The following is a 24,348-nucleotide window of genomic DNA, read 5'->3' as shown; positions in this document are numbered from 1 at the left end:
TATGTGTGTATGTGTGTGTATGTGTGTGTATGTGTGTATGTGTGTGTATGTGTGTGTGTATGTGTGTATGTGTGTGTATGTGTGTGTATGTGTGTGTATGTGTGTGTATGTGTGTGTATGTGTGTGTATGTGTGTATGTGTGTGTATGTGTGTGTATGTGTGTGTGTATGTGTGTATGTGTGTGTATGTGTGTATGTGTGTGTATATGTGTGCGTATGTGTGTGTATGTGTGTGTATGTGTGTGTATGTGTGTATGTGTGTGTGTATGTGTGTGTATGTGTGTGTGTATGTGTGTATGTGTGTGTATGTGTGTGTATGTGTGTATGTGTGTGTATGTGTGTATGTGTGTGTATGTGTGTATGTGTGTGTATGTGTGTGTATGTGTGTGTATGTGTGCGTATGTGTGCGTATGTGTGCGTATGTGTGTGTATGTGTGTGTATGTGTGTGTATGTGTGTGTGTATGTGTGTGTGTGTGTGTGTGTGTGTGTGTAGCAGCCTAGGGTGTGGCACACTTTCAGCAGATGACTCTACCATCTTCATTCTGCATTTTAACTTACTTTTCTGTAGACTGACTTCATTCCAGCATAAATTTCTGGGGGGTAGGAAACAATATATTTTCCTTGCGTCCTCAGAGCCAAGCACTTGATTAATTAATGTTTGTGGAACACTTGAGTAAAGGATGATTTGAGCCCTGGCCTGTGTGTTAAAAAGAAACTCAGAGTCTGGAGCCGGGCCCATTGCTTGGGGAGCTAAACAATTCCAGTTAAGATACTTCACCAAAATTATAATAATGAGCTTGGGGTTGCTCAGTCTTCCACAGCTCCAAAATCCTTACAGCAAATGAAATTTTAAGATGTCTATAAATCTCCTGATCCATCAGTCACTGGTGAATTTATGGATTCTGCATTGGGTATCTATGGACAACCAGGTGGTTCCTTCAGTACTTGGCAATTTCAAGCAAACAGCTTTGCTTATTCCCCATCCTGTGGAACTGGGGTCTGCAGGTACAGCCGTGGTCCGCCATTCCACAGTTCTTCACAAGACCACAGTCAAGGCTGGCTGAGCCCACTGGCTGAGGCTACAACCACCTCATACCCTAGAGGAACAACTAGTTCCAAACCCAATCCCTAGATCCTGTCAATCGTCCAACTATCCAAACTCACCATGTGATTGCTGGGAGATGCAACAGCTCCTGGCCTCATGTGACTGACAGCTGACTCTGCCACACAGAACAGGAGAGAACAGAGGACACCCTGGGTACCGGAGGCTTTAGTAACCTAATCACAGCAGTGACTGTACATCGGCTTTGTCATGTTGCATTAGTGAAAAGTGACTCACAACATCACACCCCTAGTAAAAGAGTTGGGAATTAGACAATGCATCAGTATCGACAATGGGCAAGCAGGATGAGGGTCCACCTTAGAGGATACTTACATCCAACATCCTTCCCATGCCAAACTCTGAGCAAATTATCCTCAGCATCTGAGTAGTGTCAAGAACTAGAAAGGATTTGAAATAGGCATCTATTCGAGCTATACAGCTTTGAAAGTCTACCTGCTGTTCTGTATTACTCGTGAAAAATGCAACTTTCTATCTTTGTTCTACGCACTCTTTCCCTGACACGTTGGGTTTCCTTGCTCTTTCTCTAAAGGCCCTGTTGTCCACCATAAGGTTGCTTGTCCACCATGCGGCTGACCTCCATGCTGACTTATCTCACATGGCTACCAAGGCAGTCGGTTTTGAATGCATTAGTGATAACGCAGAGCCACCAAAAATGTGTTGGTGTAGCCTTGAGAAAACAAATGAAAACCAGTTTCCCTTGGAGTAACTTAACTGAGTGGGAGGCCAGACTTGAATTCTGGATTTCTCTCTCCCTGTGTCCCCCACTGTTTTCTGTCTACTGTGTGAGTCTGAGTCTGTGCTGGCCTGAATGCTGTCTTATGAGTCTGTCTCTGGGAGCGTCTGCCCTAATGAGGGGCTCTGCTCTGTATTTATGAAACATCCCAGAAAGCATCACATGGGGAAAGAATGAGGGATAATTTACAGAAATCTTTAACAGGGTTTTACAAGGGATGAAGTCACTGACTCCAGCTGACCCCACTGACCCAGATGACAAACAGTGTTACAAGCATCACTGTTGATCGAGCAATATCTGCATGCCGCACTTTCAACATTTATGGTAGATAAGATGTTCATTTTATACGACTACTTTCAGCCTAGGCTTGGTGTTTCTGGCAAATGATTATCGCAACACATATGCATTAAGACCTGGACCAGCAGGTTATTCTTCAGTGACAGGGTCCTAAGTGGGAAGGTGAGGAGAAAATAGAGAAGACAGAAATGCTAGAGTCGGGAGGTCTTACACAAGCACTATCTTGTGCCAAGTACACATTTATTATGAAGTATAGCATCTTACTATTTGCAGAGTGTGGGCCAAGGTCACCATAAAGCTAAGTCAGATAACACTGCTAAAGAGAATACAGGAAACCTCAGACACAGTCGCCTTAGAGCTGAGAACCACAGCTCTTCAGGGGAGAAAACTGGGTTCCCAGGAACTGAAGTCTTAACTCCCTGGTCCCCAGCCCCAGCTGGGACCTTTCCAAGTCTGCTCCTAGGCAAGGACACAGTTCATCGGGGTGCTTGAGAGAGCCTTGACTTGATCTAACTCTCGATGGCATTACTCCAGGCCAGGGCGTGGAAGAGTACATAACGGGATTATAGCTATGCATTATCTTAGGTTATAAACATTGATTACGTGGGAATCCTAGGCAAGGAAGATTGGCTGTTCCGTTGTTCTCTTAAAAGCAAGTTAAACAAACAGTTTGAGTACACAGCAGGATTGCAGTCTTAAGGGACCTCAAGGTATATTATTAACTCTGACTCTGAGGTTCAGCAAAAGTTGAGTCTCTTAGCTCCTAAGGGATATTTTCAGAATAAGTAATCAGCACATAGGATAAGGGGTACTGTCTAGCTAGCTCAACCTGTCCCTTCGATTAATTTCAGACATGTACTTAACATATATGTGCAGACGTCATGATAGCATGAGCGCTTTGCATGCATGCCAACACAAAAAATTAATTTTAAAAAACAGAGGAAAGAGAACCTTATACTAGGACCCAAAACTGACAACAGTGCCAACTCTTCTCATCCGTAGAAATGTAAATTGTCCCACTCTAGAGAGATGAGCAGTTGTGGATACTGTGGATACTGGCCAGTTAGGTGTCTAAATGATTACAGGGCCCTTTTGGCAACCTTAGTCACGTGGACACACTGCTCTATGTTGCTTGATTCTGTTGGAAAAAGTTTTCACACCACAGACACTTCAGTGCTAATCAACAGCAACAACTGTTGACTTGTGTTTATTTTGTATTTGTGCATTAAAAAAAAATATTCTGCCAACAGACACCAACCAACTTACAGTCTACACCTTTAACTTTTACATGAAGAGACTGAAGAGAAGAGACAGCAGTTAAGAGCATCTGTTCCCGGACAGTGGTGGTGGCGCTTGCCTTTAATCCCAGCACTCTGGAGGCAGAGGCAGGTGGATCTCTGTGAGTTCGAGGCCAGCCTGGTCTACAAGAGCTAATTTCATAACAGATTCCAAAGCTACAGAGGAGACCCTGTTTCAAAAAACCAAATATCTGACATCTGTTCTTCCAGAGGACTGGAGTTTAGTTCCTATTACCCATGTTGGTTCTTTATAGCCACCTGTAATTTCAACTCCAGGGAAATTTGAGACCTTCTTCTGGCCTCTGCAGGCACTGCACTCGCTTATGAAAACCCCGCATACCATATACACACATGCACATACTTAAGTGCACTTAAGTAAGGAGCCAAAGCCTTTCACATGGCTGACAATGTGAGACAAGGCGGTCTTCTCTCCTACTCACTTTTTCTAGCTCCCTCCCCTTTAATTTGCTGCTCTGATGATTTCTGGCGCTTGGTCCCTCCATGTCCCACACACTTCCCAACCTGGAGTTTTCATCAGCTCCCCTGCCAAGACTTCTTGCTCCTCTTCACTAACTCCCTGCCATCATCGGCTTAGTGTTCCCTGATGTTTCTGTGTAAAAGCCCTTAACCCTAACTCCAACTGCATCTTCCCGACAAAACACCATGTGACATTTAGATTTTTAATATTTGTTAAATAAACAGATAAGTGAATGGATGTTAGGCAATTCCAGCTTTTTGTTCTTATTTGTTCATTGTGTTCATGAGATTCAAAGGGGATTCCAAAGGGCATCTGCTTCTAAATATGTCTTATCAAACTGAGCCAAGTATAAGATTGAAATCATAAATTTTTTTCTCCTGCGTTCAATTGCTCCTGTCAATGACCAAAGGCAAATATCACTTACACTTCCAGTCTTGGCAGTACAGCCTCAGCTGCAGACACGTTGTCCCCAGCTGTTTCTGGAAGAAGTGCCAGGAGCAGTAAGACCTGCGTCTCCCTGTCCTTTACCGGCCTACCACACCCTAGGGTTTCTGGTAGAAGAAAGATCCCCAGAGGATTCCTTTCCCTGCCTTTGCAGAACAAGAAAGTCATTCTGGCATATTATCAGTCATACCCCGGTGTCCCTTCTGCCAAAGACAAAGTCACAGCACAAATATTTCTTCTCTACAGGGTCCCTCTGACAGAAACTGACTGCGTGGGTGAACTGGCCATACTCTCTCAGCCGTTTGTCTTTTGTGTCCTTTCTAAGGTAGGCCAGCATGGGGTAGGAGAATCAATGGGAAGAATAAACTCTGTCAATAAAAGTACATACGATTTTTCTCTCTAACATTACCTTCTCTTGACCTGGGCAGAGTAATAATAACTCACAACCAAATGAAATCAGAAAAGAAAAAAAAAAAATCCCGCAGCGATGGCTTAGAAATGAGTTGAAGATTTTAAACATGTGCGTTTTAAGGATGTTGTCTGCAAAGCCTTGGACTTGGGTTCCGTGGACGGAAGGAAGGAAGTGAGGAAGTGATTAGCATCTTTGTAAGTACACTTCCTACAAAGACAGTGTGGTTTCTGTCTCTTACAAAGCACTAGTAATTCTCACCACAGAAGAAATGGTTCCTGACACAGTGCTCTGGTAAGAGCTGTAAATCTAATCCACCTTTCTCCCCACCCCACCTCCATACCCCACCCACCCACACATCTTGCTTGGACATTTTTTTCTTTTGTTCTCCTCTCTTAAGGTCCTTTGCAGAGGAGTAATGTGATGATGCTTTGTTTGTGATCTACCACATAAAGCTTGCCTGAAGATTAGAGTGCAGTGCTAAACAACTCGGTAGTCATAAAGGCCAGGCAGTGGTGGCTCACGCCTTTTCTCCCAGTACTAGGGAGTCACACACTTTTAATCCCAGCACTAGGGAGGCAGAGACAGGAAGGAATATGGCTGGGCAGAGAGAGGCAAATAAGGCAAGAGGAGACAGGAAGGAACTCAGGGCATTCAGTCTGAGGATTTGTGGAGACAGGATCTTGTCCATTGTGGTCTGACGATTTGGTAAAGATCAAAGATCTCTCTAGTGGCTGGCTCCTTTACTTCTTTGATCTTTCAGCCATTACCCTAATGTCTGACTATGGGGTTTTATTATTAAGACCAGCCGGGCGATGGTGGCGCACGCCTTTAATCCCAGCACTCGGGAGGCAGAGGCAGGCGGATCTCTGTGAGTTCGAGACCAGCCTGGTCTACAGAGCTAGTTCCAGGACAGGCTCCAAAGCCACAGAGAAACCCTGTCTCAAAAAACCAAAAAAAAAAAAAAAAAAAAAGACCAATAGACCTCATACTACATATGGCACCCAAACGTTGGCAAGAATTTAAACATAAAGCCTGAACAGGCTTTTAAAAGGACTCTAAACACAAAATTCTAAGCAAAAATGGAGTCAAACTTGGCTTCTTGGTAACTGCTTTTCCTTGGATAGGCTCTGTTTGCTGGCCACAAGCAGAGGCACTGCTCTTTAAGAAACAACTTCCTGACTCAGTTAGCAGCAAAAACCACATGGCTCTTTTAAGAGGCCCTGTCACCAAACATTTAAATGGGGTTTATGAGCAGCAGGTAACACACTACTTGGTGGCAGTGTGGACTCAGAAACTTCCTAGAGTTGGGGTAGTAAGCATGGCTCCAGCTAGTACCTCAACATAAAGCTGGACTCTTAGGAAGCTAAAGAAGGCACGAAACCAGCCACAAAAACCTCAGCTTTGGTCCTAGCCATGCCTCTTAGCAGTTTAAAGACTCACGTGGTCAGAAAAATCCAGAGATGTGCAGTAAAAACAGACTCAGACTTTAAAAAAAAAAACTATAATGGTTTACAGTGTGTTTAAAAATATACATAGGCTTGGGAGAGAAGGCATAAACAATCAGTAAAAAGAAATATATAAAGTTTTAATACAAAATAATGTCCTTAAAAAGGAAGTGAAGAAATATTTTTAAAAAGCCACATTATGATGGAAAATGCACAGAGTCTGGATACTGTAGCTATTGTGTTGTCTTTGAATAGTTTGACTGCTGAGAAAGGAGCAACAACTGTCGAGAGACATTTAATTATAAATGTTGCTGCATTAATCCAACCTATATATTTTGCAAATGCCTTGATTTAAAAATTTAAGTCAAGCCGGGCGATGGTGGTGCACGTCTTTAATCCCAGCACTCCGGAGGCAGAGGCAGGCGGATCTCTGTGAGTTCGAGACCAGCCTGGTCTACAGAGCTAGTTCCAGGACAGGCTCCAAAACCACAGAGAAACCCTGTCTCGAAAAACCAAAACAAAAAAAAAAATATTAAGTCAAAAGATATGTTACTTTGGAGAAGAAATTCTGCTTTTATTTCCACAGAAAATGAAAGGCTCTGGATTTATTTAGGGTTAAGAAAAATCAGGTTTGATCGAGGAAGAAAAATCTCCGTGAAAAATTTCCAAAGGAAGCAGATGGCCCAGAGGATCCAACATCTCAGAGCGCCTCTGTTGTAGTTCACTCTGTATCTGCATACACAACAGCCTCAAGGTGACTGATTGAGGGGTTCCTACCTCAGAGAATTCTCCACTCAGGACTTGACCATAATCCTGAATTTTGTCAAGGTCCCACAAAGATTACCAGTGCCCCAATCAGCAGTAGGTAGTCTAGAGAACTACTCCCATGTTCCTGTGTAGTGATGAGCAGCTGGCTCCAAAGCTACAGAGAAACCTTGTCAAAAAAAAAAAAAAGGAAAAAAAAAGAAGAAAATGGACAAAGGTGAATGTAATGTTCTGAAAGGTCTCAGGAATCAGAGAATATATAATTGCATATATATATATGTATATATACATATATATAAACATATGTGTTATATATATATATATATATATATACATTTGGTAATAAAAATTTAAAATCCAGTGTGAAGCTCCACAGCTCCCAATCCAAATGACTATTGTAACTATATACAAGTTCATTGAAATGTATAAACTTTGGATCTGGTTAATTTTGGTGCATATTGTCTTTTTTATTTGTAAGTTTCTTATAATAAAGTTTATTTTCTTAAAGTATAAGCATAGCCTAGAGACAGGAGATCTGACCTCTTGGGAGAATCAGCACAGACACAGCTGCAAGGAAGGGACTGGCGGCAGACATCTTTGCAGACTGCCTGCTGCAGATCTCCAAGAAACTATGGGCGTGGCTGCGGCAAGACTTCTTCCATCATCCCAATTGCAAGTAGGTTTGTTTTAAGAATAATACATGTCTAGACTAGGGAGATGACTCAGTTAAGAACACCGTCAGCTCTTGCAGAGGACCTGGGCCCAATTCTTAGAGCCACATGGTGGCTCATAATCATCTATAACTCCAGTTCCAGGGAATTCAATGCCCTCTCCTGGTCTCCACTGGCTTCTGCACACATGTGGTACACAGACACACATCCAGGCACACATACACATGCATGCACAGGGCATGCACACACACACACACACACACACACACACACACACACGGGAACACACAGAGAAATTGTTTTTAATTTAAATTAATAAGGAAAGATAATTGAATGCTTGCTTCATGCCTGGCATGGTTCACAGAATGGAAGACATTCTAGTAAATGAAAGCAAATCATTTCCAATGACAGAAAAGATGACCATATTTTATAATAAAAGATGCTTCACATGTCAGCAATTACTGTTGACCTTGAAGTGATAACTGGAAGCAATACATCAATTATTTAAATGAACTTTGCAACACAGCTGAGTCGAAATCTACCAGCAGCTGTGAATGAGAAATGTCTGTGTTGTTGTAGGTTTGTGCCATCAGGTAAAATGCTAGGTTTTGGTGTTTTCCTTATAGATACACATAGAATCCTAAGTCGGAACTAATTTCTATTCCTAGCTCACAATTCCAACAAAATCAAATGGTTTTGTGCAGAAGAAGAAGTGTTTTAACACTGAAGATGATAGGGCTATAAAAATATCCTTAAAGGATTCGTCAAAATATCAGGAAGAATTTCTCGTCTGCAGAACAAAGAGTGAGATGATATCACTAAAAGACGAGTATCCCTTTACTCATCACTAAAAGGAATCTGCCATGTCACAAATTATAACTACTGTTAATATGAAATGTATAGTCTTCTAACAAAAACGTGTTGTGTGTATGATATGCGAGCAAATACCTACCAAGACTTTAATGGTGGGCAACTGTCTTACTTAGGTGGGTTTCTATTGCTGTGAAGAGACACCATGACCACCACAACTCTCATAAAGGAAAACATTACATTGTGGCTGGCTTACACGTTCAGGGGTTTAGTCCATTATTGTTAAGGTGGGGAACATGGTGGCACACAGGCAGACATGGTGCTGAAGAAGTAGCTGAGAGGTCTATCTACATCCAGATTGGCAGGCAGCAGGAGAAGAGAGAGACTCAGCCTGGCTCGAACATTTGAAATCCCAAAGACCACTACCAGTTTAAAAACAAAAAACAAAAAAGCCTTCCTCTGAGAAGACCACAACTGACCCAACAAGAACACATTCCAGACCCAGTGTCTTTTTCTCGCATCCTGCTGGCTGTAGATCCAGATGTAGAACTCTTGCTACTTCTCCAGCACCAAGTCTGCCAGCATTCTGCCATGCTTGGATCCCTGAAACTGTAAACCAGCCCCAACTAAATGCTTTTTTGTATAAAGTAGTGGTCTCTATACAGTGATAGAAACCCTAAGATGCTAGTGAAAAGACCTCGCCCCAAATTATTCTTTCCCAAAAGTTTGAAGGCTGAGGAGCACTCTCTGACCACAGATGTCATGGGTAAATGATTTTCTGCCTTGGGAAACTGTCGCTCCTCCCATCTTGAGCCCTTTTGTATCACTCTAGTTGCTCTGTAGACACAAGTTATCTGGACTAGTGGCCTGATTATTAACAGCCATGAGGGATTAGTGCAGCTTTGATCTTTATGCCAAATGTTATTACTTCACCTCTCAAACCGCGCTCTGGAAATGGCTGGAATCGTCTTATATAGGCGTCTTGATAAACTCAAGTGAAGAAATGAGAAAAACCCAGATGTGAGAGTTGTGACACCCCTCAAAGCTTTGGGATTCAGGGTATGTCAGTGCGACTGATTAAATGTGCTACCACTTGCTTCATGTGACATGCAGAAGACCACATGGCTGTATGTGTACGTCACCCGGATCCATACCATTGTTATTCAACACACTGATTAGTTTTATCCCATAAAATAAGTCAACTAGCCAGATGCATGCACCCATGCCATGAACCAGAAGCATGGAAACCATCACAGAAGCTCACCGGTGACCAATTTTGTGAAGAGTTCAGAGACAACCGCTTGGTGTTTCCTCCTCTCAATAAACCGCGTGAGTGTGTGTGTGTGTGTGTGTGTGTACTATATATGTTTATGTGTGTGTTGTATGTGTGTATTTATGGGTATTGTGTGTAGTATGTGTGTTGTGTATGTGTAGGTGTTTGTATGGGTAGTGTGGAAGCTGTGTGTGTATGTGTGTTGTGTATATATGTGTGTATATGTTGTGTATGTATTATGTATGTTGTGTGTGTATATGTGTGTGTGTTGTGTGTGTATTATGTATGTTGTGTGTGTATGATGTGATGTATATGTGTAGCTGTGCTTCTGTATTCTCATGTTCTCATGTACGCAGTTGATTCTTCTGCTTTTTATTCAGATTCCAAGTCTATGAATTCAACTTTCTGATACAACTTATTTGTAAACTCCAAAGATTTTTCGCAATGATCTGTGGTCTTGCACAGAGCAGCTGCAGAAAACAGAGTTGCCCAAAGGTACCAGTTCCCAGCTGCAATAAGATGCTAGCCTGCCTGCCCCTCACTCCTGTTTGCATGCAGAGATAGGCAGGGGCTGGGGACTGCAGAACCTAGAAGGGTGACTCAGTTCTAGCTCTGGGACCATGTGGATGGGATTTTAATTCATCTCTGGAGCCCATTAATGTTCTGAGCTAAGGTAACCAATTGATGCTTCCCAAGCTAGCTTTCTCTTTTGTAATAGAAAGACAATAGTCCCTACCAGTATGAGGTGTTATGATTAAAGTTGCTGTATGTATTTCCTCTGGTAATTATTTCTGGTTTTATACTATTACAGCTCAATATCACCACACTGGTTGGTAATTCAAGTGCAGAAATCCATGCGTTATCTATCTATTATAGATATGGTCAAACTCCATTGCTCTTTGTCAAACAGGATTGGTTACCAATGGTTTGACCCACAGAGGGTAACTGAAAATTGCCAGTAACACCAGTCCCAGAGGATCTATCACCTACTTCTGCTGTGGAACAATCTTTGTACACTGCAAATACGTATTGCTCTTATTGTTAATAAAAAAAACTGATTGGCTGATAGCTGGACAGAAAGAGATTAGGCGAGACAGTATGGCACAGGGAAAACACTGGGAAGGGGGAAGGGTAGAGTCAAAGGAGTCACCAGCTAGATGAAAGAAGGTACCATGCAATGGCAAAGTATAGATAAGAAATATGGGTTCATTTAAATGTAAGTGTTAGTAGTAAGCCTGAGCTATTGGCTCAGTGTGTTTATCTGAAGAGACTTCAGGACAAGAAAATTCTACCTACATTCTTCTGAACCCCTGAAGGCACTGGGCACACAAGGGGCACATGTATAATTCAGGCACAGACACATAAAATAAATCTTTCAATCTGGAGCTCCACGTCTTTGGAAACATAGTAAGCTCTTGTCTGTGTTGGCTGCTGCCGTCCGGTCCGCTGTTACACTTTTAAGCCCTGGAAGGGAATTCTACCCACACCTTGATTGGAAAGCATTACTTTTGGCTGAATTCAATTATAATTAATTTTTAAAAACAATGAAATGTTAGAATCCTTTGAACCAGCTTTTAAAAACATATCAACCTCAATGAAAGATAGGGCAAAAAAAAAAAAATGCCCACAAGTCACAGGCTCTCCCTCTCTGACACGGTGCTGATGTACAGAGTTGGAAGGTTTACAAAAGATTTTTTATTTTATTTGGTGGAGTTTTATGTTTTTAAAGATTTCATGTTTTTAAAGATTTCAGTCTTCTTTAGAGTGTGTTCTATATGTGTTATTCTTGTACTGGTAGAAGAGCGAGTATGTCCTATTGACTAATGGCTAATGCCTTAAGCGACTTTCTGAGGTATGGGGATTTATGTGAGCTTAATGTTGGCTTGAAAATATCTTCCTGGAAGGTATCAGGTTAGCCATCCTCTGGGTTCAACAAGTATCTATGGCACATGTCCAACAGCGGCCTGGATCCTAGACCTGCCGGCCCACAGCCCACACCGTTATTGCTCCTCGTGTTGACTCCTTCTTTTGCCTACTCCTCCTTCCCTCTCTACCTCCACCTACATTTTATCTGTCTGTCCCCAGCAATTCTCACAGACCTTTTTTTAAAAAATTGGAACCTGTCCTAGAGCTCATTCTGTAGACCAGACTGGCCTCGAACTCACAGAGATTTTCCTGCCTTTGCCTCCCCAGTGCTGGGATTAAAGGCGTGTGCCAACACCGCCCGGCTGTTAATCGTGCTTCTTCTTTCCTTTTACGATATGCTTTACTAACCTTGAATCTTAAATTCTAACAAGAAGGACCAAGCAGGAAAGCGAGTACCCAGAAATTGAATCCCAAGGAAAAGCACCTACAGGAGGCAGAAATGGCATCACTGGCATTAAGGCCCTTAATCTAGCCACATCAAGCCGCACGGAAAGAAACTTAATCTAGCCACATCAAGCCGCATGGAAAGAAACTGGATTCTGATGTGTCTTGCTGACTGTGTCTTCCAGTTGCACTGCCTTTCCAAACAAGCAAAACAAAATGGATTCAGAGAGGCCAAAGCAGAGGAGGTATGCAGTCCTAAGACATTGTCTCCGGTCTTCTTCTTTGTCACAGTGCGTGAGTCACCCTGCAGTTCCAGTGCCTCACCGCACTGACAGATAGCCCTGTTTGTCCATCCAGGAGATTATGCTGCAGCAGCTTCTAGTTTTATGACATGTGGTTTTCATCGGCTGTGCCTGTGGTTAGGGAACTACTGTCGTTAGAGTCTCCCGTAGCTAGGTAACGGAAAGTGATGGCAAAGACTTAGCAAGCAAGAGGAAAATGTTCCAACCCCAGAACCTGACATCTCATGAAGGCAAGCTCCCCTGCCAGATGTCTCCTGCCAGAAGTCTGGTACTGTATTTCCTGTTTATTCCAAGTCAGAACCAGTGGGAATGTCCCCATTCTTGTGGTCACGGTTTTTCAGCTTCCAGTAGCAATTAAATTGCAGAAAATATGATATAATTTGAGATCATCTGCTGCTTTAGGGAAAGCAAGCTAATGCTTCCCTTTCTTGAGTTGAATTTTTATGTTTTTTTTAAAAAAATCATAATTGGAAAATATATCAAACCTATTCGAATTATTTTCCTGAAGTATTTTTTTTTTTTTGTAAATAGTTTTTAAGACAGAGTCTCCATAAGCCTGGTTTGGAACTCACCATTTAAACCACACTGACCTTGAACTCAAAGAGATCCACCCAACTCTGCTTTCAAGTACTGGTATTAACCTTGTACACACCCACCACACCCAGATGAAGATTCATCTTGCTGTAAATTTCTGCGTAAGTGTGTGCACGCGTGTGTGTCTGTGCACTTGAGTACAGGTATCCTCAGAAGGTGTTGGATCCCCGCAAGCCAGAGTTATAAGTAATTGAGAGCTTGCTGACATTGGCAAACCAAAGCTGAGAGCTGCCTGACCCACATTGATGGATCCTCTGCAAGAGGGGCAAAGCACTGAAGGGTTGAGTCATCTCCCCCCACCCCAATACTTCAAAACAGCTCTAATTCAAGAGCTTGTTTCAGCTCAACCAAGGACATAACACTTCAACATCAGCATTGTAAATGATCTGTAGAGACAAGAGAGACCAAAGCAATGTGGTTGATGAGCGGGGAAGCAACGTCAGTCGTGACTGAGGTGGTGCTGCGGTATTTAAGTGTGGAACGGAGAAGGCTTTCTACGTAGACTGTTTAGTAGAGGAAGGAATGTAAAGAAAACAACGCGAACGAACCGCAGGCCAAAGGCACAGGGCACCTACATGCTGTGAGAGACAGACCTGTGAACTATTACAACCGTGTGGGGCTTCGCCATTTTGTAAATTAAAGGCAACTGGAGGCTAGAGGTGAAAAGTCAAAACAATAAATCTGAACTTGACTCAGTCACTCACAAAAGACATTAAGTTACAATGGCTAAACACCTAGGAGTGGTTCCTTCCTCCCTCTCCCACACATCCTGAGTCGAGGGCGGTGAGATGAGCTTAGATTCCAGACCAGTGTCTTGTAAACTGTGTGGCCTTAGGCAAGCTGTGTGTTCTCCTCAGCGAAATGCCAGCTACCTGTGGGGACTGCATTCAGAATGCAGGCTAACACCAGCCCCTGGCCCTGCTGAGCCCTCCACCACGGATGGCTGTTACAACTGAGCGGTGGAGTGAGATTGCAGGAGTGAAGAGACTGGGTGAATTCAAAGATTTAAAAGCTGTCCAAATGAATCAGAGGAGTGGTTGTGTAATAAGCAAAAGCAGCTGAGCACAGGGCATCAACAATGGCAGTAGTTGGGATGCTGAGGCAGGAGAGGCCAGTCTAAGCTACACAGAGGAGTTTGTGGTCAGGCTAAGCTACATAAAGCAATAACCTGTTGAAAGGAAGGAAGGAAAGGAGGAAGGGAGAGAAAGAGGAAGGGAGAAATGGAATGGAGAACAGAACACTACAGATCCTTAAAGTATATAATTAAAACCTAAGCATCCAAGGGAAGATGCCAGAACTACCCAATGGTGAATGTATCAGAACTTGAACATCATCTGTGTGGCTTACAAGATGTGCTAGGGTAAAAGTGGCACAGAAGTTAATGGGAGTAGTTAACCAATGAAAAGTACATCTTGAGACCCAAGCCTGGAGAGGGGTCCCACCCTGACACTGCCTGGTGGGCTAGGACCCCAAAGCTGGACAACCCAAAGACCCAGGATAGAACCAAACATGGCTGCAGATAAAAAAGTCAATGAAATGGTTCCTAATGATATTCTGCTATACTCATAGATCGGTGCCTAGCCCAACTATCATCAGAGAGGTTTCACTCAGCAACTGATGAAAATAGATTCAGAGACCCGCAGCCGAACATTAGGGAGGAGCTCAGAGAATCCTGTGGACGGAAAGGAGGAATATTGTGGGAGCCAGAGGGGTCAAGGACACCACAAGAAAACCCACAGAAACAACTAACCTGGGCTCATAGGAGCACACAGAGACTGAACTGCCAACTGGAAAGCTTGCATGGGACTGACCTAGGCACTCTGCACATATGTTACAGTTGTGTGGCTTGGTTTTCTTGTGGGACTCCTAACCATGGGGACAGGGGTTGTCTCTGACTCTGTTACCTGCTCTTGGAACCTTTCCCTCCTACTGGGCTGCCTCATCCTGCCTTAATAGGAGAGGAGATGTCTAGTTTGACTACAGCTTGTTATGCCATGGCTGGCTGATATACAAGGAAGGCCAGCTGTTTTCTAAAGAGAAATGGAGGAGTGGATGAGCGCAGGAAGAGCAGAGATGGGGGAGAGACTGGGAGGAGAAGGAGGGAGAGAGGGAAAACTATGGAAGGGTTGGAAAAATAAATTAATTAATTGAATAAAAAAGTTTCGGTGTGCATAGTAGTGTGAGCTGAAATTTGTGGTCTCTTAGAGTTCATAGCACATCTATCAAGGTCCTTCTGGCTTCTAGAGTCTCCACTGAGAAATCAGATATTATTCTAATAGGTCTGTCCTTTATATGTATTACTTAGTCTTTTGCCCTTGAAGTTTTTTAAACATTCTTTCTATAAGTTTAGTGTTTGATTATTATGTGCTGAAGGGAATTTATTTTCTGGTTCAGTCTATCTGGTGTTCAGAATGTTTCTTGTACCTTGAAAGGCCTTTCCCACTTTAGGTTAGGGAAATTTAATTCTATGATTTTTGTTGAAATGGTTTTCTGTGCTTTTGATTGGTCTCTTAAAAAAATGAAGCCGAGAAGTGTATTCATCTGACGGTAGACTCTGGCTGCTTTAAGGTATAAGTGAAGCAGTCATGCAGGCCAGTACCCACCAATAAGGACAAAAGCTCAGTCAATAAAGCAGATGCTCACTGGCATGAGGCATCAGTGCTGAAAGCCTGGGCAAGGTCTGATTCTAGGGACCAGAAGACATCAGCAAGCCATCAAGAGGAGAAAGAAACTGGGCATGGAAGCCTATACCTGTGATTCCCAACGAGGAAGCAGGCAGATCAGGAACTCGAGGGTATCTCTGCTGTGGAAAAATCCTCTCATACACTGTAAATGTTTGTCACTTGACTTGTTTAGTAAAACACTGATTGGCCAGTAGCCAAGCAGGAAGTGTAGGCAGGGCAACCAAACTAAGGATGCTGAGATGATGAAGGGAAGAGTGAGGAGAGTCACGAGGAGAAGCAAGACAGACATGGAGTCCTGAGAAAAGGCACCAAGCCACATGGCAAAGCACAGCTAAGAAATGTGGGCTAATTTAAATGTAAGAGTTAGCTAGAAACAAGCCTGAGCTATCGACTGACCATTTGTAATTAACATAAGCCTCGGTGGTGTTTATTTGATAGTGACTGCGGGACAGGGAAATCCTGCCTTCACATCTCCAGCTACATAGTGAGTGACTGATGGGTTTGACGAGATGGCACGGGGCATAAGAACACACACGATACACAGACATATATGCAAGCAACGTACACATACACATAAAGCAAGTATTTAAAAAAAATAAAAGAGGGGGTGGAGAGACAGGAAGTACAAAGAGACAAGGAAGATCCACAACAACAGTTTTAGGGAAAGTGTTAAAAAAAAAAAGTGGTTGTGGAAACACAGAGATGACATATCCATTTTCCCCTGTGATTGGCGTGAAATAAACAGTAAGGTGAGCTGTGCGGCAGGAAGGGCAGCAGAGATATCCAAAGACAAAGGGAGAAGCCGGTAGGAGCTCGCGGGCGCTCTCAGGGAGGACCGAGGAACTGACTCTTCTGCGCAGGGTGGAGACCTGGTAAGGCTGGAAGTGGCAAGCCAAGAAAATCTACAACAGCTGCTGAGGAAGTGGGAAAGAATTTAACAAACAATGGGTAAATAAAGGACTGGCAAGCAGCACTGGGAGCCCAAACAACACGAGATAACATGAATTTGCAGCCGCCAAGTCTGCCGTCTCCTGGGTTTCCATGACACCAAGCAGGCTTCATTATCCGATCACTCATCGACTTTCCCCTGATATATATACACTCTTTTTCAACTTTAAAATGCATCCAGAAGTGAATTAAGAGTCCACGATGTTTGATTGAAAACCCAATATATTTTATCTTGTGTCATAGTGTACCAGTACGTTCTCCAAAAAATATTGTCTGTTTAAGTAAAATTATTTGAAAATATGCTTACACAATTATCATAATAAATTTTAAAATCCCTCCTCCCAATTGCTTAATTTAATTGGTATCCATGTCAAGTTAAACTCTGTAAGATAAGAATACTTTCCATATCCCGAGCTGGGTGTGGTGATTCATACACTCGAGAGAATGACTTAAGAAAACTGCCACAAGTTCCAGGCCAGCCTGGGCTACCAAATAAATAAAAGGTTAAAACAGTACCGACAATTTTCATACCTTAAAATGCTAGGAGAAAAAAAAAATCAAAGGAAGAGTATAAACAATACACGCAATTCCAGTTTTCCAGGAATTTCAGTGAAACACATCTATTCTCTACATCTGGGTGTTTCGTGTGGCTGTTTTTACACTAGACAGGAGCTACAGGGGTCGTTAGTTCCATCCGCGATTGTATGACCCATGGAGCCTAAATGACTATAAATAAAGTTTGCCGACCCTGTATTTGCTATGCATCTGCTAGGAATAAAACACCAAGGGAAGTGATTGTCCCACAAAAGGACAAGTCTACCCCGTGGGAGATAAGTTGTCCTAATGGTGCTAAGTCACTAAAGAGGGTTTGAAAGTCACTAACTTCCTGACTGATGCCTGGCGAAAACAGACCCTCACAACACTATGTCCCTCTTATTTTCTGAAGAGAAAACTGTGATTCCAAGTGTTCTACAAATGGCTGGGGCACTACTGAGTGTCACACACAGTGAAGCTGGAGTCAGATCGCATGTTCTCTGAAACAGGTGCAGTGCACTAAGGGATAATTGACATTAATCACGGAGTCTGTGGGAGCATTAGGTAATAAGGTGACTTCTGAAGGAAAGAGATTATTTTGACTTATGGTTTCAAGGGTTAGAGTTCATCATGGAAGGCAAGCACGGTGCAGGAATAGGAAGGTGAGCACTCTGTCTTTAAATACAAGCTCATAGCAAAGACAGTAACTGAAGTGTAGGAAAGATTTTACCTCAGAGAGCTTGGAGCAAATGACCTACATTCTCCGGTAAGACCTTGCCTCCTAAACCTCCCCAAATTGAGCTACCAACTACGGACCAAGTATTCAAATATGGGGGCCCATGGGGGACATTTGCACTCAAAGCACCACAACTCGCCATTGTAGAGCGACAGGGCAGGAGGAAGGAGGATGCTGGGACCCTCGCTATGGGTCTACTGAGCTGTTAAGGACCTGCTGTGGTGTAGTGATATTCCATCTGTATTTTAATAAATAGAGCTTGCCCAAAGTTCAGAGAGTAAAACAGCCTCACTGGTCAGCCTTACAGACCAGGCAGTGGTGGCACACACCTTTAATCCCAATAACCACACTAATCTGCCATAGAAACCAGGCGGTAAGTGGGGCATGCCCTTGATCCCAGCACTAGGGAGGCTTATGAGACGGAAGGAGACAGCTCTCAGACACAGTCTCATTCTGAGATTCCTGGAGACAGCATTGCCATTTTGGACTGTGATAGAGTTAAGAGCCAGTAGCTCGCTGTTTTGCTTTTCTGACCTTCAGGCTGAATCCTAATTTTTTGTCTCTGGGATTTTATTGATCATGCTACATGCTGTGGACTGAGGAGGCAGCTCAAAATAATGAATGCACTTGCCCAGAAAGAAGTCCTAGATTCGATCTCCATCACCTAAGTGGTGTGGGGTGGGGGTGGGGGGTGAGAAAGCATAAGATGTTTGTGATTCCTAAGAAGGAAGACTGTGTTCTCATCACACACAAAACATGTATGTAAATCAAAGCAGATAAGCTCAGTTGACCATCCCGTAATGCATGCATATTTCAAAAAAAGCACGTTGAACATGGTAAATATGTACAAGTTTGCTTGTCAACTTAGAAAATTGATTTAAAATACTTATTTTATTTTTGCTTACATATACACGTGTCTCTGTGGGTAAGTTATGTGTATGCTGGTGTCCTCAGAGGCCAGAAGAGGGTCTCAGATCCCCTGAAGCTGGAATTATAGGCATTTGTGACCTAGGAAACAAACTCAGGTCCCATGGAAGAGTAGTAAGCACTCTTAAACACTGAGCCTTCTCTTGGGCCTGAAAATTAACATTTGCTTCTTCTCTTTCTAATAAAACAAGCAAACAAACAAACTCAGAGTCTTACTGTATAGCCCAGTCTGGTCTTCAACTCAGGATCCTCCTGTCTCAGACTCCCAAGTGCCAGAATTACAGGTGTGTACTACTATGCCCACCCTTAATTGATTAATTTTAAAACAAAGTAATCAAAGGGGCATATAAAATTTAATACATAAGGCAGAGTGTAGAGTCGGACATAGTGGCATGTAGTTATAATTCCTGCACTTAGCTAATACACTGCAGAAAGGTAACAGACAGCCCACTGAAGGTATCAAACTATTTTTTTTTTTTTTTTTTTTTGGTTTTTGGAGACAGGGTTTCTCTGTGGCTTTGGAGCCTGTCCTGGAACTAACTCTGTAGACCAGGCTGGTCTCGAACTCACAGAGATCCGCCTGCCTCTGCCTCCCGAGTGCTGGGATTAAAGGCGTGCGCCACCACCACCCGGCTGAAGGTATCAAACTAGACAGTGCGCTCTGGGCATGATGCATTACTTAGCCAGAAGGTATGTTCTGGGCATGGTTACTTTTCTTATTGCTGCAGCAGAATATCTGACAAAGGCTCTTAGGGAGAAGTTTTTTGAGACAGGGTTTCTCTGCATAGTTTGGAGCCTGTCCTGGAACTCACCTTGTACACCAGGTTGGCCTCGAACTCACAGCGATCCACCTGTCTCTGCCTCCTGAGTGCTAAGATTAAAGGCATGTGCCACCACCGGCGGAAGAAAGGTTTATTTGGGCCCACAGAGTGTCCATCATAGCAAGGGAGGCGCACCTGTGTGGCATGCAGTCTGGAAGCGGAGAGAAGAAAGTTGATGCTCAGCCTCATTTCTGATTCTTTCCATGTATGGAAAGGTCTTCCTATCTCAATCAACCCAACCCACAAATACCCTCACTGATAGACATAGAGGTTTGCTTCCATGGTGAATTTTAATTCCTGCGTTGAGTCGACATTACCCGTCACAAACAGCTAAGACTTAATACGCAATGAGGAAAATGATCAGAGCTTTTTAAGCTCATTTAACAGAATAATGACACGTCCCATCCCTCAAAACCATATTCAAGCACAATTCACTTATAGAATTATAACAGGTCAGTAGGTCTCCATTCCTTTCTACTGCAAACACAAAAGATCACTTAATCCATAGCTTTTTTTCCTAGCAGCAAGAGCCAGCCTGGAGTCTTCTCAGTTTCACAGAGCAGCATAAATGAAGTTAAAGTCTTTCTGAAAGATGACTGAAAAGATGGCTCAGTGGATAAACATGTGTACTGACTGCTCTTGCAGAGAGCTGGGTTCAGTTCCCAGCACCCACCTCAGGTCATTTGCAGCTGTCTTACAACTGTAGTTCTGGGGATCTAATCCCTCTGGTACCTGTAGGCACCTGAACTCACATACACAGATCCACACATATATACCTGATTTGAAAATAATAAAAATGACTCTTTAAAGCCTATCTAATCTGGGCATTTAAGAAACTAAGCCATTAACGGCAAACTGTACATCAGAGAAAATTCGCGTTGCTGAGTTTCTTGGGAGTTGTGCCAATTTAGTTTAACTTGTTCTATTTAAAATAGACAAAATTATTTTCAACTGAATACATGTCCTTTTCACTAAAAAATGGAAGGTATAATTGTCAGGAGTGATATGCCCTGAGGCAGATTCTGACAACAATTTTATAGACATTCAAGTTTGCTGTGTCCTATGCTTATAGTAACTCTGTTCTTCAAGACAAACTTAGGGACTCATTTATCTTAAGTTTGTTGAAGCCGCCCTTAGAACATATTACTCTGCCTGGGTTCACAGTCATCTGAATCTCCCTAGCTAACTAGAATGTATTTTGTAGTGATATTTCCTTTGGTTTGTTTGATGGTTGGTTTTGGTTTTTCAAGGCAGGGTTTCTCTGTAGCTTTGGAGCCTGTCCTGGAACTACCTCTTGTAGCCCAGGCTGACCTCGAACTCACAGAGATCTGCCTGTCTCTGCCTCTCAAGTGCTGGGATTAAGGGCGTGCTCCACCACCACCCAGCTTTTTTGAATTTTAATAAAAAAAGCTTGCCTGAAGATCAAAGAGCAAAACAACCCCACTGGTCAGCCTTACAGACCAGGCGGTATCTCAGACAGTCTCATTCTGAGATTCCTAGAGACAGCATCGTCATTTCAGCCTGAGGTAGACATAAGATCCATAAGTGACAGGCTATTTTGCTTTTCTGACCTTCAGGTTGAACCCTAATATCTATCTCTGGGTTTTTATTAATTGTGCTCTAGTATTTATTTTCATTTTACCTACTTCACAACCAATGTTTCTGTATGTAAAAGTACAGTCTCAAATAAGTGATCTCACAGTATGTCATGCTATTATTGCTCGTGAAATCCAGAGATCTGATCCCAGTACCCATGTTGGATAGCCCACAACCACCCTTCACTGACAGCTCCAGGGGAACCAACACCCTCTTTTGGCCTCGCTGGCACCTGTGTACTTATCCCCCACACGTATACACATATCTTAACACAGTAAAAATAAATATTTAAAAATATAATATAAATAAGAACATACTTGTTAATCAGTAGCAAATATTTTCTTGACGCTCGGTGTGGTGGCACACTCCTTCAATCCTAGCACTCTGGAACCAGAAGCAGGAGGGTCTCTGTGTGCTCTGGTCTAGTAAATTCCAGGCCAGCCAGGGATGCAAAATGAGACTCTTGTCTCAAGAAACACCTTTTTTTTTCCCCAGGTGGTAGTGGCACATGCCTCCAATCCTAGCACTCAGGAGACAGAAGCAGACGGATCTCTGTGAGTTTGAAACCAACCTGGTCCAGGACGGCCAGAACTACACAGAGAAACCCTGTCTTGAAAAAACAAAACAACAGCAATAAAATAAAATCTAAAACGCTTTTTTTCCCCAGCACATAATCGCATTCCTAGGCTTACACGGTTTGCAGTGCATTTGACACTAGATCTAAAACACGTGAATAATTCATTGTGTTATGACCTTACTATAAACCACGAGGAGACAGGAATTTTTGAGATGTCATTTTTTTACCACTTTGAACAGAGTCTCACTGTAGACTAGTCTGACTTTGAATCCGCAGGAGAACTGCTCACCTCTTGACTGTTAGAGAATACAAGCATGAGCCACCACATCGGACTTCCATAGTCATCTACGGGACTGCCATTGAATATGCAGTCTGCCATCACCCAAAACAGCACAATGTGATTAAGACTATATTTAACCAAACAGTTGAAGATGAAGATTCTAAATCAGTTTCTCTCACCCAAAACTTTGTTGATACCATGTTGGGCTATGGAAGAATATTTTCATCTGCGCAGAGCTCAGGCACAATGCATGTTTTCTGGAAATGGATGAAGGTTATGACTGTTACTGTATAAAATCTGTACTCTTGTCAGGTGTGGTGGTGGCACACGCCTTTAATCCCAACACTAGAGAGAAGCAGAGGGAAGTGGATTTCTGTGAGTTCGAAGTCAGCCTGGTCGACAGAGCAAATTCCAGGACAGTCTGGGCTACACAGTGAAATACTGTCTCAAAAAACAAAAACAAATCTGTGCTCTTACAAGTGATAAGGATGGTCATTTTTTGTTTTGTTTTGTTGAGGCAGGGTTTCTCTGGAGCTTTGGAACCTGTCTGGAACTAGCTCTTGTAGACCAGGCTGGCTTCGAACTCACAGAGATCCGCCTGCCTCTGCCTCCCGAGTGCTGGGATTAAAGGCGTGCACCACTACTGCCCAGCAAGGATAGCCATTTTAATTCAAGACCCAAAGGCTATGCAATGTATTGCCTATAGGATGGTAAAGATTTTTCTGGTAAATTGCTAACAGCCAGAGGTTCTTGGTGCATATTTACTCGAGTCCCTTTCAGTGAGTGAGAGCATGTCAGTTTTTCCTCCTGTGAATTTCCTCTGTTTATGCTGCCCTGCGGTGAAGGCAGGCCTCTCTGCATAAGCAGATATGCTCGGCTTCCCTACAGCTTTAAATACTAAGTAAGCACCTTGTCTTTGTAAACTGGATCGGAAAGTATTGTTGTTTGCCATGCCGGGAACCTCGCCCGCTTCCCACCCACACCTCTAAGCCCCAACTCATAGTTAAAGTGTTGAAATATTAAAATCAGAATATTGTCAGTATATCTGCAATGCCTATAATCCTATTCTCCTCTTCTGCTAGAATAGCTTTAACTTGACTTCGAGTTTTATGTTTTTCCAAACTTTTTTTTTCCACATAAACCCTGGCTAGATGGGTGATATGAGCTTATAATCCCAGTACTTGGGAATTGGCTACACAGAGAGCTGGTAGCCAAACGGCTATGTAAACCCTTTCTCAAAGAGCCAAAATATAAATAAATAAGTAAATAAATAAATAAATAAGAGTTGAGGGATCAGCACCATGTTAACCAACTGTAGTAGCAGACAGTCTACCCAGACTATGCCCATCAGGTGACAAGGGTCCCAGATGTGAATGTTGTGGAGTATTTGAATAAGGGTTAAGTTATAAGAGCTAGTTAGAAACAAGCCTAAGCTATTGGCCAAGCTTTCATAATAAGTCTCTGTGTTTGTGACCTACCTGGGAACTGACTAGCAGGACAGAGAAAGGCTCGCTACATGTGAAGGCTCTGGGGTCTGAGAAGGGGGTGCCTTTGCTAAAGTCACAGAGGTCCAAGTGGGATTGGAAAAGCAAATTCTGGAAGCTAGAACACTGAAGCCTGGCCCCTCTAAAGTCCAAGAATCCAGATTCTGGGCTAGAACCTCCTGTCCTGACAGTCAGGTACCCCCTAGCTTGGGTCTGACTCAAACCCTAAGTTGATCAATAATAAAGTTTAATCAAACACACGGGTACAAATCTTTATTTCAAAAAAAGAACTTTATTTGGTAACCAGATATAAGATTACAAACTAGAAAACACATAGACAAGAATTAGCAACCCCCCCCCCCAAAAAAATATCATAAGTAGAAATAAAAGGTGTTTGGATCCATTCTATTCTAGTGGAAATAATTCAATCAATTTTCAACCAAGTTCTTAAAATCATTCCCAAACCACTTGCATTTTATAATTGCTAAACAATGTATTTATGTAGTAGTAGTAGAAGAAGAAGAAGAAGAAGAAAAAAGTTACTAATTCAATGCCAAGAGGAAAAAAGAACTGAAAATTAAGAGGTTATTAGTGCTGCTTGGAACTAGTTATTTCCAGCAAATTTCATCAACATTCTCAAAGCACTGGGGACCTGACAAACTAGAAGTAGTGCCTTTCACTAAACAAAGTTAATCTTGAAGTCACAGTCAACAGTCCCGTCGATCCTTGCCGAACCAAAACAGTCTCACCCACGTCAGACAGGCTGTTTTCCTTGGTCAGCTCTGTCGGAGAGCTCGGGAGCCAGC

This window comes from Microtus oregoni, unplaced genomic scaffold (genome assembly GCF_018167655.1).
Source record: "Microtus oregoni isolate MIOR12 unplaced genomic scaffold, Mior012 000010F_ref0000083, whole genome shotgun sequence".
Lineage (NCBI taxonomy): Eukaryota > Metazoa > Chordata > Mammalia > Rodentia > Cricetidae > Microtus > Microtus oregoni.
The sequence above is the reverse complement of the archived record's forward strand: the minus strand, read 5'-3'. Positions refer to the sequence as shown.